The following is a 13,298-nucleotide window of genomic DNA, read 5'->3' on the forward strand; positions in this document are numbered from 1 at the left end:
AGTAGGAAATCTTTTCAGAAGATTTTCTTTTAGATCAAAACTCTTTGGGCTTCTTCCTGAGAAGTGTAAGTGACTCCTACAGTCCTAGCTGATCTCCACTAGTTGTGGATGCAGTTGCAGACAAAAATGGAAAAATCCAGTGATGGAGAGAAGGAGGCACTACGTGAGTGCTTTGGCATTAATAATTTAATTTTTATTCTGTTGATTCTGGTCAGAGCTCTAGACTTGAGCCAGGCCAGGATTGCATGCCAGAGCATGAAAGTGCCAGCAGCCATCAGAATTATTTGCTCCTAAATAATGACTCTATTGTGGAGCCTGCTGGATTCAGGAAGAGTGCTGAACTGCCTTTTGCCTTTCAGGCTTCCACAGGGCACTTTCTCTTGGGCCAAAATGCCTGGGTAAGGTGATGAGCCTGAGCAGAGGTCTCATAAAAGACAGCAGGCTGAGTTAGGCACCAGCGTGCTACCCAGGAGGAGGTGCCGAGGTGTGTGATGCCTTTATGCCCCTCAGTTTCCTGAGGGCCATTTGGAATATCATCCTCTCCTTGTTTCACTAGCTCTCAATTCAAATGGTAGTGGGTTCTTGGCTCACTCACCCCACCAAACACCAGTAGAAGTTCTTTAACTGTTTGCAAAAGCAATAAAATTTTGCTTTCTGCTTGTAGGTCAGCTATGAGAACCAGGTTGGTGTATATTTTTGTCAGATTTAATACAGAGATCTGAATCAAGGGCATGAATAAGAAGGGAAAGTGCTATGCATCAGGTACATGGGAAATGCTAAATTATCTTAGGTGCTCATGAGTTTGTTAAAAATGTCTCCCAGACACTGGGATTTTCTGATTCTGTTGAGCTGGAAAACATTACAGACCCTGTCTTTGTTGCAGTGTCTGAATGTTTCCCCCTGCTGAAACCAGACATGCACAGCAACAAAAAACAAAAGGAACTTTTCACACCTCAAAATAGATTTAATTTGGGTTCAGTCAGAGTTTGGGGCAAAGGTTTGTGATCTTTCTCATTTTAATCAAAGTAGTTGGCTCACACCCTCAAAACTTTCATTGTCAGAGTAAGATCAGCAGAATTCACTTGCAGGTCCATTAAGCAAACAGAACCACATTCCCTGCTGTCACCTCAGTTCATGCTTTGGCAATTTTTAGAAGCTCTTTTTTAAAAATAACTTTCTCTGGGTTCCAGGACCACTATTACTGCAGCCTCAGTGGTTATACATGTCTATATAAACACAAAACACAACATAGTGAAGTTCACACACCTATCTTTTGCGACCACATTCCTTAGTCTGAAACAAAACAAAACAAAAAAGACATAAAACTGCATTTTGATATCCTTTAAATCAGTATTGAAACCCTTCCAGAATGTGAAAGTTATTCTGGCATCTCGCTGAAGGTTAACTTTAGCATTCTGGAAGGATTTCAATAGTAATGAAAAGGACAGTAAAGAGAAGAGTAAAGCTATTTCAGAAGCATTCCTGAAGGATAATGCTGGCGTGCTAGAGAGATTTCAACAGTAGGCTAGAGGGCAGCAAAATTGTTTGTAAAGTATTCCTGAAGGAGAACTTTAATAATCTAGTAGTATTTAAAATAGTTCTGCTGTGGTCGTAAAACTATATAGCAAATGTCCCTGACAGGTAATTTCATTCTTTGAAATAACAAGTCAAAGCCCCAAATGCATGAAATCCGCTGCTCAGAAACTATGTCTGTAAGGGACAGAGAGGCAGAGCACTTGCTCTGGAGGCTGGTGAGTGTCTCTGACAGAAGTCACAGGGGTTGAAAGGTGATATCCAGTCCTGTGCAGAGGTCCTTTCTGAGAAGGTGGGCATGTATCTTATGGTCACCTCCGCTACCTCCCTGTGGGTCAGTGAACTTTCTGCTCAGGTGTCAGGTTCTCTTTCTCATTCCACCTAAAGATCTACAAATCTGGAACCTTCACAGTCTCAAAAGAAATTGAGTGGGAGATCTCACCCAGTGGACTTTTCTGAAGGTCTGGATGCTACCTCTTGCCTCAGCTGGCAATACCACAAGAGCAGGTTTTCTTATAAAATCTCACTTCTTAGTCCAGCTGACTCAGAGAAACACACAGACATGTGAAAATTAAACTCAGACACAATTTAGCTGACCAAATATGCAACCCAGCATTAAATTTGTTTGGGTTGGAACAAATTTCAGCTAGCAGTTCTAGCTCCTTCTATATTGTATCCTAACTGGTATGCTGGATTAAGCTACAGTATATATTAGAGGTAACCATGAGCCAGTGGATGAGGAGCAATTAACTTGTGCCCCCATCTTTCCCACCATTCCCTTTGCTCTCTGCTGAGAGAAATAAAGGCATGAGGCATTTTATGCCCTGTCTGCACAAGGAGTGGTCTCCCCCACAAGCAGCACATGACTTCCAATAGGGAGATTATTTTTGATTCTTTCCTGAGAACAACAGACACACTTGAAAAACAGTGACAAATTTCAGTCATACTTGTGAAAGATATTGCATTTTGCTATCTTCACCTCATTCATGTGCTTGTGCCACCATGGTGCCAATAGTATTGCCGTAGCCTTTACCATATGCTGCTGTTTACCAGAGATGACCAAATTCATCTACTCTGTTCCCTTTTTGAGACTATACTGAATTCCTTCATTTGAAACAGCCTTCCCAAAATAAAAATGACAGCACACTGTAGGTAAATTTTTCCTCTAAGCTCATCCACGTGGGCATATGTGGAAAACAGAAATTAATACAAGTTTCTTGAAATACAACTGAGAGCCAAATTATGATTTCGCAAATGGATATTTGGTAAAGATCTGGGTGCTTTTGCAGCTGGCATATGATTTTGCAGAAAGTGTGTTCAAAGTCTGGAGCAGACGGTGCTGGTAAAGATAGAAAATATCCCAAGGGAAACCTCAGACATGCTCTCCACAGACGTTTAAATGGGGTATAGTCAAGACTGTCTTTAACCAAGCTTCTGAGAAAATCTGTAGAGACCAGGGGTTATTCACAGGAACTGTGTGATGTATCATTCTGATGGATTGATAGTCTCCAAGAAAAATCATAATCTCTTTGAGAACTGGAGGGTCAGGGTAGGAAATGGAGTAATCTGACTCCTTTGTTTAACACAAAATGCTCTCCTGGATCTTGCAGTAACAGCTACTAAATATGGAATTGCTGCCAGTGTAAAGTGTGTGTGCTTGCTAATATTCCCCAGAAATGCTCTCTCATCCTAAAGATGATGTCCTGAAACTTCCAGATTCCCACTTGTGCTTTACTTCTGTATTACATGATCTGAACTGTGCCGTATTCTTCAAAGGTGCAGTGGTTTACATCACTAGTGCTGGCCATAGGAGTCCTTTCTTTTTTCTTTCTCTTGTAAGGATTATTGCTGTCCACTGGAGTTTCTTCCAGTGGCTTTTCTCGCTTATGAAGTAGGTGTTCCCAGGTTCTGATAAAGTCATCATTTGCATAGCCTGACAAGGAAAGATTAGATTTATCAGCGTTTTCTGTAAGCGGATGTCCTTCAAGGACAGCCCCCAGAAAGCAGAGGTGAACGCAGCAAAGGGAGCGGCATTAATCATCTTCACCATTGGAAATAAGGAAGAATAAATAAATAAACAGCTTAGCATCATGATCAGGTATCAGGGGGTTACTTCAGGTCGCATAGACATTAAATGCAATCCCGAGCATGTCAGGACCAATGCCACAGACATTTTCGTTACGGCGGCTTTGTGAGTGATGAGGGAGAGCTTTGCTTGAGGCAATATAATAATGTTATCAATAATAACAGGGTGTATATTGTGGCAGCTCAATGAGTTGGTCCTGGGGGTGAACCTTGCTGTAACTACAAGTGTTAGGGTTTCCACATTTCTGTTTGGAGCTAGTGATGGGGAATGTTGACACAGGGACATCCATTGGTTGTCTCTCTCATCCTCTGGGTGATTCAGAACGAGCAGGAGTGCTGGCATCAATAATAGAAAGAATTTCATTAGGGGGAGTTGATGAGGGGTATTACTAGTTAACAAATTACTAGAAAAGAGGACGGTGCCTCCCACTAAGGAGGATGAGGTGCTGGGACATGGGACTGAGGAAGAGAGGGAAGATGTCATGATTAGTTGATGATGCCTGGAGTGATCAAACTGGCATCCCAAAAAAAGAACCAGATTATCAGGGCTCTGATTCCCACAAAATTCTACAACTTGTAAAGCTGAGCCTTCTGCCCCAGGTTAGCTGGGGTGCTGTAGTTTTGTGGGTATAACTCTTGTCAAAGGTCCTTCTGAACACTGAGATTTAGCAATTTCAGTACACAGAATTTGTAGCTGTTGCTTCCTGAAAAAAGAAAATCGACAAAAATTTTTCAAAAACCTGTTCAAGTGTGTAACTTTGCGCACCAGAGTAGCTTCAATTTAATAGTACTGAAAGTCTGATTGCACGCATATTGCCAGAGTAGAAGCATCCTGCAATTTTTTAAGGTGACTGAAAATTATGATTTTTTAAATATTTGGAAGAGTGTCAATATCTTTCAAGTGACACCATCCTTTTCTAATTATTGAGAAAAGGCTTTTTAATCATATTAGTCAAAATCCTTATCAATATATTCAGTTCACTGAAATTCTGAAATGGGAAATCAGCCTCTCATTTTAAAATAATGAAAAATACAGAAATTATCTGAAATTCAAAATATAAGTAAATTTCTGTCCTTACATAGGAAAACAACTTCAAATGTACAAAGTTATTAATGAAATAGTTCCCAATTTTGTCTTTATTCTGATATGTACTGAGAAAATAATTTAATTGCTTCTCCACTGACATTTTATATATTTAGCACTATGAAAGCATCCTGAAGGCCTTCTGGTACAGCTTGCTGCTAGCATCTCTTTGTTCCTTTCAACATCTTTTTTAAATAGTCAGAATTTTAAAAAGCAATTTAACTTTATAAAAAGCTAATTTGATTTATTTGGGTTATTTTTATTTATTAACCAATTTGCTTCTGGGTTGATTTTCTTAAGTGCTAAGCTTCATAATGGAAATGCTGACACAACTTTAAGCATAGGAGCAAGTGCTATTCTAATAATTCAGCTGAATAAATACCAGCCAGCATTTAGTTATTTTCCCAGGAACTGAATAAACAGCCACTTCCTTTATAGTGTCCCTTTGTAAAGTAAAAGTTCCACAGCCTGCTAATCGTCACTATGAAATTTTCTACTAAAAAACCTCCAACTTTCTTTTGTTTATTCTGCTAGATCTTTGTGGTTCCATATTAGTCATGTTTTAAAAACACACACACACACACAAAAAAAAAAAAAAAAATCAAAACCAATACACTGAGTTGGCATTGAGCCACAATTTTGACCTATTTCAAAAAGCACCGTTTTTGACTTCTGTCACTTTTATGGACGAGAAAAAGAGTGAGTTCAGCTGAATAATTCAGGTGCTGATCCACGGTTCAAATGTTCAGAACTATTCTTGAATAAATTAATACTGCACCATGTGGTTTAATGAGCTAAAATTCTTCACAGCAGATGATAACCTGCTCCTGATATGATGGGATGTAGCTGTCTGTATGATTTCATCTGATATAACAACCTACTGCAATGTTGCAGGTATCACATAATGTCACAACAGTGCAAGGTTCATAGAAATTATTTCACTCTGCAAGTCCCTATTATGCTAGAGAAGAGTAAAAATTAATTTTGCACTGAAAAAAAAATAGGAACAGTGAATTATTTTGAAGAGCTAATAAACCCTGAACATATCCTTACGCACAGATTACTGACAAGTGTTTTTAACTCAGTTCTGCCTAGAAAGAGAATGATTGAGAAAAAGAGCTAGTCTTATAAATCTTCACTGATGCAAAGTTTAAACCTCAAATAGTGGGATTTGCCCAAGCTCCGTTAATGCCAGTGCCTCTGAATTACCCTGCCAGCAGCTGAGAGAGGCAGGCTCTGTGTAGAGCCAAACCTGCCCCAAAGCTGTGGTGTAAAAGCAGGCACGAGCCTGTCTCCCTTGGCGATGGAAATATCCATCAGGCTCTGCCGTGTGCCACCTCTCGCAGAAGTTGAATTATTTAGATCACACAGCTCCTGTTTTGCATGCCAGGCCTTCCCTGTTTCCATTTCACTAATAGCTACCCCACTAGGTGGATAGCATGACAGCTCCTAAGTTTATACATCCTTAAACTGTACTAATTACTGGCTTTTAAGTAACTAAGAGTTTTTATGCTATCTTCATTAGGGTAATAGTAAGTGGGTGGATATAGGCGTCAATCAAATGAAATGGTAGATGAATTGCATGTGGTGTTTCAGTTAATTTGTCCTGTTAATTTCCTGGTGATGTTTGCAGCTGTTGAAGAAGACAGCCTCCTCTGTGGGAATGAAACCAGCTGGGTGCCTGATCCCTTCCCATTGCGGGTGCTTGCAGTTTAAGCAGCGGTTTCAGCTTCTTTCTGAAGAGCTTTGATCTGATTAGGTTGGCTCTGAGTTAGAATAAGGGAAAATTATGCCAAGCAGTCAAGTCCTGTTTTGGTGTGCTTCCAGTAGCTTGTTTTAAATGGTTTAAATGACCAGCTTGGAAACTTAAAATAATAGAAGAAAAAAATGTAAACAGTTAAAAATGGGGCAAAAGATGGGGGCTCTGACCCTCACCACCCTGATCAGTATGTATTTTACTGCTTTCCTCTCCTGATGATAACTCTATGAAGTAAGAAAGAAGCAGCCCTTGGGAAAGGCTGGGGCGGGCTGATCAGGGATCTGACGGCCTCCTGCAAAAAGAGTTTGTGAAAGCCCTGTAGCAAGAGGAGAATAAGAGGAATGATCTCTGGGAATGGACACGAACTCAAGATAAAAATAGTGAACTGGAAGAATTTATTTATTCAGCTGAGCAATGGTAACCTTAGTTGAAGGCTGAGTTCTGTAGAGCAGCCCGTGTCACATAAGGAGCATTGCCCAGGTGACAGAGCAAAGGCATTAGGAAGCATTGACTTGGCTTGGAGGTTTTGTTTGATTCAAAGTGTGTATTTTATTGCCATGGATATTCATGCAAGCACTCTCCTAAACAAGTGGAAAAAGTATGAACTTAAAAACTTGCTGAAGCCAGCAGGACTGTTGCTGTCTAAAAGCAGTAACAAAAAGCAACAGATTATGACATTCTATACTTCAAAACCTGTGAGCTTTTTGTACAGTTCAGCAATACCTATGTCCCTGTGTCTCTGCCCTCCTGGGAACCCTCCAGGATGCAGGCACGGTGTGTACCTCTGTTTGCCTGTGGAGAGCCAGATTGGTAAAATTCCCAGCTCCAACGCCTCTAAAAACCAACCTTCAGACACCTCAAACTGATGCAGTGAAGAGTAAGGACTAAGTCTTACTAGAAAAAAGAGAATTTTTTTTTTTTAATGGTACTTGTACTGAGCTTTGCTGTCATGCTCACATCAACTGTAGGCATGATCTGTACTTCTAACAGACCCGGTTGTATCTGCAGGTTAAGTAAATAGAGCACAAAGGTAATTAATTGTGACCTTCTCAGCTTTCCCATGATGTAGAGATCGTAGGAGGATTGTTGATAATGCTGAGAAAACTCTAAGAAGAGTGTCTTACCATGTTTTATTGCAATGTCAGTAATGTTATATACTCTATTTTTATGGACTGTGTTTTAAAGTTATATTTCTCCCAGGAATGTGTCATTTTGATTACTCTCGACGAGAAATCTTATAATGCCACCAGACCAGCCTTTTCTGATTAAAATGGAAAATTTGGGTTTGAAAACTTTAAACAGACTGGGCTCTGGGGGTTTTTCTGCCTTCCTTTTTAATACTGCATGAAGGGAATGGGGAAAGGCTTCTCCATGCACCCATATAGTTTAACCCATAACAGATACCATCTTTGTAGCTGCTTCTACTTCCAAAAGCTGACAACAGAAGAATTGAAACTTATTTTCTTTTTTGTTTTTCTGTCCACACTAACTCTTTAAATGTCAAGGTAGTTTTGACAAACAAAAAGGAATTCAAGAGAGAAAGGAAAAAAAGAGAAATAAAAATTGGGTTTGCAGGGGATGAAGAGTATTCTTTCAAGTAAACAAAAGCAAATTCCCAGGAAAAATTTACAGATATTAAGGGGGAAAAAAAGAAAAGGTGAAGACCCCCTGGGCAAATGTGAGATTTTAAAATTGTTGAGACATTGGATATTCACTTTCTAGAAGGATATGTTACAGGCACATAAGGTAAATGTTCATCCTTAGCTGTCTAGGGCGTAGAGATTTCTTGAAGATACCAAGAGATGTTTTCTGGAAATGGGAAATGCAAGAAATTCCTGCAAATTCATGGGTAGGATTCTTTTACACTTGGCCCAAGTGGCCAAGGCATCCCATCAAACTTATTAAGTGAAAACCCTTTAATCTGAGGATTCAGAAGCAGTGACTAGCTACTTTTGAGCAGAAAGACAGCATCCAATTGTAAAACACAGGCCAGGGAGCCGAATGGCCTAAATGCTGTCATTGACTTAGAACAGAGATGTGAGCCCAGCTCCCCATGCCGCGGGGATTCCAAGTACTCTGGTACAGCATGGCATCTCTTTAGGCTGCCTACCAGGTTTCAAAATAAAGGGAGGAGACCTCTTTGTGCTCTGCAAACAAGATGGGAAATTTAGGTAGGCCAAAGGTAATTTTCCAAACCACTTTTGAGGTGAAAAGCTACTGTCCTCATTTTTTATTTAAACCCAATCTCTTTAAGGCAGAGGTGAGAAAACCCAGGGTGTGAGTGTGATTCCGTTCCAGCTTTCTATTGCAGTCGCCTCCGTGCTCTGGTTACAGCTTTGATATTATAATGGTGTTATTTCTTGTAGCATGGGGCTACTCTGGGACCCATTACTCACAAACCTTACCCTTGGAAAATGTAAAAGTCAACATCAAACATCACTAATAATGTATTTCACCTACTGTTATTGTAAGTATGAGAACACAGTCAGAATCTGCGCGGTGCCTGCTCTTGTTGTCCTTTGGAAATATCCTTTTGCAGAGTTTCTGCCTCTGCTAAGCACAGGCTCCATTGAACATATTTATTTCACATTTTCAAATATTTTTCTACTTATAAAATGAAGCAAATAGTCTAGTAGTTTGGTATAAGGGGTTTTTTTCCTTAGGAGGAAATAAAATTCTGGTATGGACCTGAGGGGAAATACCCTCTCTACGTTTAATCTCAGCCCACCCCACCATTCCTTTTTATGAATTTAAAAAAACTCCTTGTGCTTCAAAGTGCAGGTCTGTTAGATGGAGCACATCCTTTTCAGAGATTTTTTATATTTAACAGACTAGCAGGAAAGTAGTCTCAATATCAGTGTTTTTTGTGATGTGTCGCTTGTCAGTTTTGGAAAATCTCAGCTCTCCCCTCATCACCAAAGTTGTCTGATCCAACTGCAGATGATTCCTTTTCTTCTTCCCCACCTGCATACCATCTCATTAAACCAATTTCAGCATTACACTAAATGATCAGGTAACACAGCAGTGAGAGCCTTTGTGCTTCTTTATGGATTGCTGATTGACTTTCAAAGAGATTTAAGGGAAAAGTAAAAGAATACTGAGTTATACCTTTGAGACTATCCAAAAGCAGAGTCTGACAGGACCAAAAACATCCCAGCCTTACTGAGGATTCCCTGTTAGCAAAAGTTCTCAAAATGTGGATGAGCATCACCTGCAGGTTTTGCCTGTGCTTGTAAGCCCAGAAGTCACAAAGCAGCTGGGATTCATTCATGGCAAGGAGAGACACAGAAGTCTGGAACTGGCCACCATTAATGTGGTCGTGGGAGACAAAATCCAGGGATCTTGGTGATCAGTCGCCCATGCTCACCTTGTATTTTCTTTTAGCTACTACAGTAAGCACTGTGGTTAGGGTTAGCCAAACATTTTCACCATGCTGTTAGTGTGATTAAGCATCACAAGAAATCATCAGCCAGAGTTTCCTCACTAAATTCACTGAATATGAAAATATTCTTCAGCTCCTTCTTGCTGCATCACAGCAAGAGAAAAATACATGTTTCGGTTGCACGTCCCTTTGCTACAGGTCATTTAACTTTGGTTTTCTATGTATAGCTATAGCTATATATTTTTAAATCTTCTAGATTGAAATAGTTGTGGGTAGATTGATTGTGAACTGATTTATGATCCGTATTGCACCAGAGAAGTAATTTTATGCATATAACTTCTTTTACAATTACCTCCACAATGATTTCAAAGGATTTCACTGCTTGTGGGAGGCTGTCAATAAGTGGCACTTGCATATTCATCCATTTCAATCTGAGATTTTTAAAGACCTGAGGGAATAGAACAGAGCCACTGGAAATTAATTTTTTCAGCAAGTTTGCTTTTTCGTTTTTTTTTAGGGATAACCATGCTTCAGTGAAAGCTTTTTTAAAATGAAAGTATTCCTAAATTCACAAATGCTGAAAGCAGAAGATTTCCACCAAAATGTAGCAATTCTTTTCAGTATCCTTTGTAATTCAGCTGAATGTAAATCTTGCATCTGGGCTTTCGTAGGTATTTCTTTTCTATTAAATATACACTATTCCCAAGTGAATGAAACTACTCAGCAATGAGTTTGTCCTTTGACTACAAGATCAGCTTTCCCAATTTCTTGGATTATTTAACAGAGCTGTGCTTTTAAAATTGCCAGCTTAAAGCTCTCACTCCTGCAGCAACAGAGTACCTGGGACTTGGTTTCCCACCGTCTTTATTTCTCTCCTTTGCCCTCAAAGGGCCAAATTCTGCTCTCGTTCCTGGGCCAGATGTTAACACCCAGTGCCTGCTGCTAGGCTGGCAGACTGGTATCACCAAGCTGCAGGGAAACAAGCGGATTTCCAGCAAATTGTTGTAGGAAACAAATGTACTGGGGCCATCGCGCAAGGGATATCTGTGCCACACGGTCACATTGAGCTCTCCAAAGAGTTTGGTGCATCACCACCTGTAGGTACTTGCTCAGGTATCATTAGCAGTGCAATTATCTCATTGTTTTTGTGCAATTATCTCATTTGTTTTAAGGTGAGAAGAACACTGCCTTGGAGGAGTCATGATACCCACTCCCCTACACTGACAAAAATACCCCAGCCCTTGGGGTTAATCACTTGGTGTGGAAGAAGACTGGGGGGGGACACACCTTTGTTCAAATATGGACTGCGCACCACCACAGTTTTGCAGTCTGAAGTGATCTGTAAACACCAGAACAAGCTCTTAAAAAATACACCTCCAAAATTCTTTTTTAATTTGCAATAAACCCATTTTGGAATTTACAAAGGCCAGTGCCAGATGGCCTGGAGCATGTTCTCATTCATATTTCAAAACAGAAAAACCTTTCTCAGAATCTGCAAGCTATGACTTTTTCATGGAGATGATTTCTGTTGAGCAAGGAAAACTCAGGTTAATTAGGCCAAATAAGCTGATGCAGTCAGAGGCAGAGACGCAGAGGTTGCAAGACTGAAATCCATCAAGGCCCAGTGTCGACAGATGCCCTCTTAACTTATTTGTTATTTGCTAGGGGGGTTGCCACATAATTCTATAGAAATAAATTGTGCTTTTTTTTTTTACAGTAAATGCAGTGATGTAAAAGGTCTTCAGTCAGTACAGTTACAAGGTGCAGCCCAGCACAACTGCACCTTATGAAGACTACAAGGAACCTATCCTAAGATGATTGGGATGTTGAAGGCTTCCATTTCCACAGTGTAGACCTCTGCAAAAATGCCCTTGACTTTTGTGGAAATGAGCATGTGGTTTAGAGGGAACTGGAAGAAAGGTCCAGAACAAAGGATCCCCCAAGGTCTCTTTCCGCCCATGAAGGTTTTTATAATTTTGTGATTTGGACTTTGAGAATCAGGGAGAGCTGGGCACTGAACTGGGAAGAAACACTTCAGGAGGTGAAACAGAGCAACATTCCGTACCAGGAGGTGGGACCTGAAGTTGAGACACTGACCACCTGAGAGAAAGAAGTGGTGAACACTGGTATCCAGCACTTTTACAGGCATGTCTAAACTGTGGGTTTAGCTGTGTCCCCTACAGGGGCAAGAGATCTGTCTGATGATGACCAAATCCCCAGAGCAGGCCATGGGTGTCTTAGCATAGTCCAGCTGGGACCCCCATGAGCAGGGTCTGCAGGGACATATCTCATGAGCTGAGAATCAGTGGTCATCTCTTCCAAGGCAATTCGGCAGGTCAAGGATCCATTCCCAAAATGTTTTTCCAGTACTGGGTGTGTAAACAATTCTCTCCTTTCCCAAAGAATTAAAGCCTCTTTTTCCTTTGCTTTCATCCTGACATCCTTTCTGAACTTCTACTCCATTCAGATAGACCCTCCCCTTATGAAATCCCCAAAATAAACAAATAAACAAAACAGGAGGCAAGATTTTCAGTAATCTCCATAGAACACCTCTGAGCTGCAAATAGTATTTTGTCTGTAATTTTTGTAACTTTGGGGGGAAGGTCACCTGCATGATTCACAACTATCATCAGGGGCTAAATTCAGACAGGAAATTTTTGTAAACGTCATCTTCTACAGGCTGGATGAAGAAAGAGAAATCTTCTTTGTCTAAATTGTTTCTATCATTGTGGGACGCAGTGCTGTGACATCATTTTGCTATCCATGTTGGTGTCCATGCCCATGTAATTCTGGGCTCTACCCCTGTCCCAGGCCTTTTCAAAAGCATTTGTCATGAGGGTTTGGCTGTAATTAGAGCAAAGGTGGGTGTCTGCCTCCCACAGCTCTCTGGGCCGTCACTGCCACCCTTGGACACTCAGAGTGTGCCAGCTCCATTGACAAATTCTATCACTGACAATGTATGTGTCAAACACAGATATTCCCCATTTCTGACTGAGGTATCAATCTGCCTTCAGAGAGCATGTCCTGGATTTAGTCCTATGCAATGTGCAGGTCTCTGGGCCAGAAAAAAAAGAAAGTTAATCAGAGAAGGATCCCAACCAGTTTCACAAAATAAACACCATCTAACTTCGGCTTAGCACAGGGCTGGGTTGCTCTTTGCGAAGGGCATCTCCTACCATAGTGCTCTTGATCTACATTCAGGGCAGTAGTTGCCTGTCTGCTTTCATTTGAAACTGAGGCATATCCAAAATCCAGTACTACCTCTTTAAAATAAATCCAAAATTATGTCTTCTGTTTTGGTTCTGCGGTTGCTCCTTGTTCCTCTCTGCAGAAGGGAACGAGAAGCAGGAGGGGGCTGAGTTAAGGGATGGGAGTCGGGAAAGACTCTGGCCACAGGCTGTTTCATGCCTTTGGACAAGTCAGCAATTTCTTTGTGGCCCTGTTTAGATACATGT

The sequence above is a fragment of the Coloeus monedula genome (genome assembly GCF_965178545.1).
Source record: "Coloeus monedula genome assembly, chromosome: 5".
In the NCBI taxonomy this organism is placed as follows: domain Eukaryota; kingdom Metazoa; phylum Chordata; class Aves; order Passeriformes; family Corvidae; genus Coloeus; species Coloeus monedula.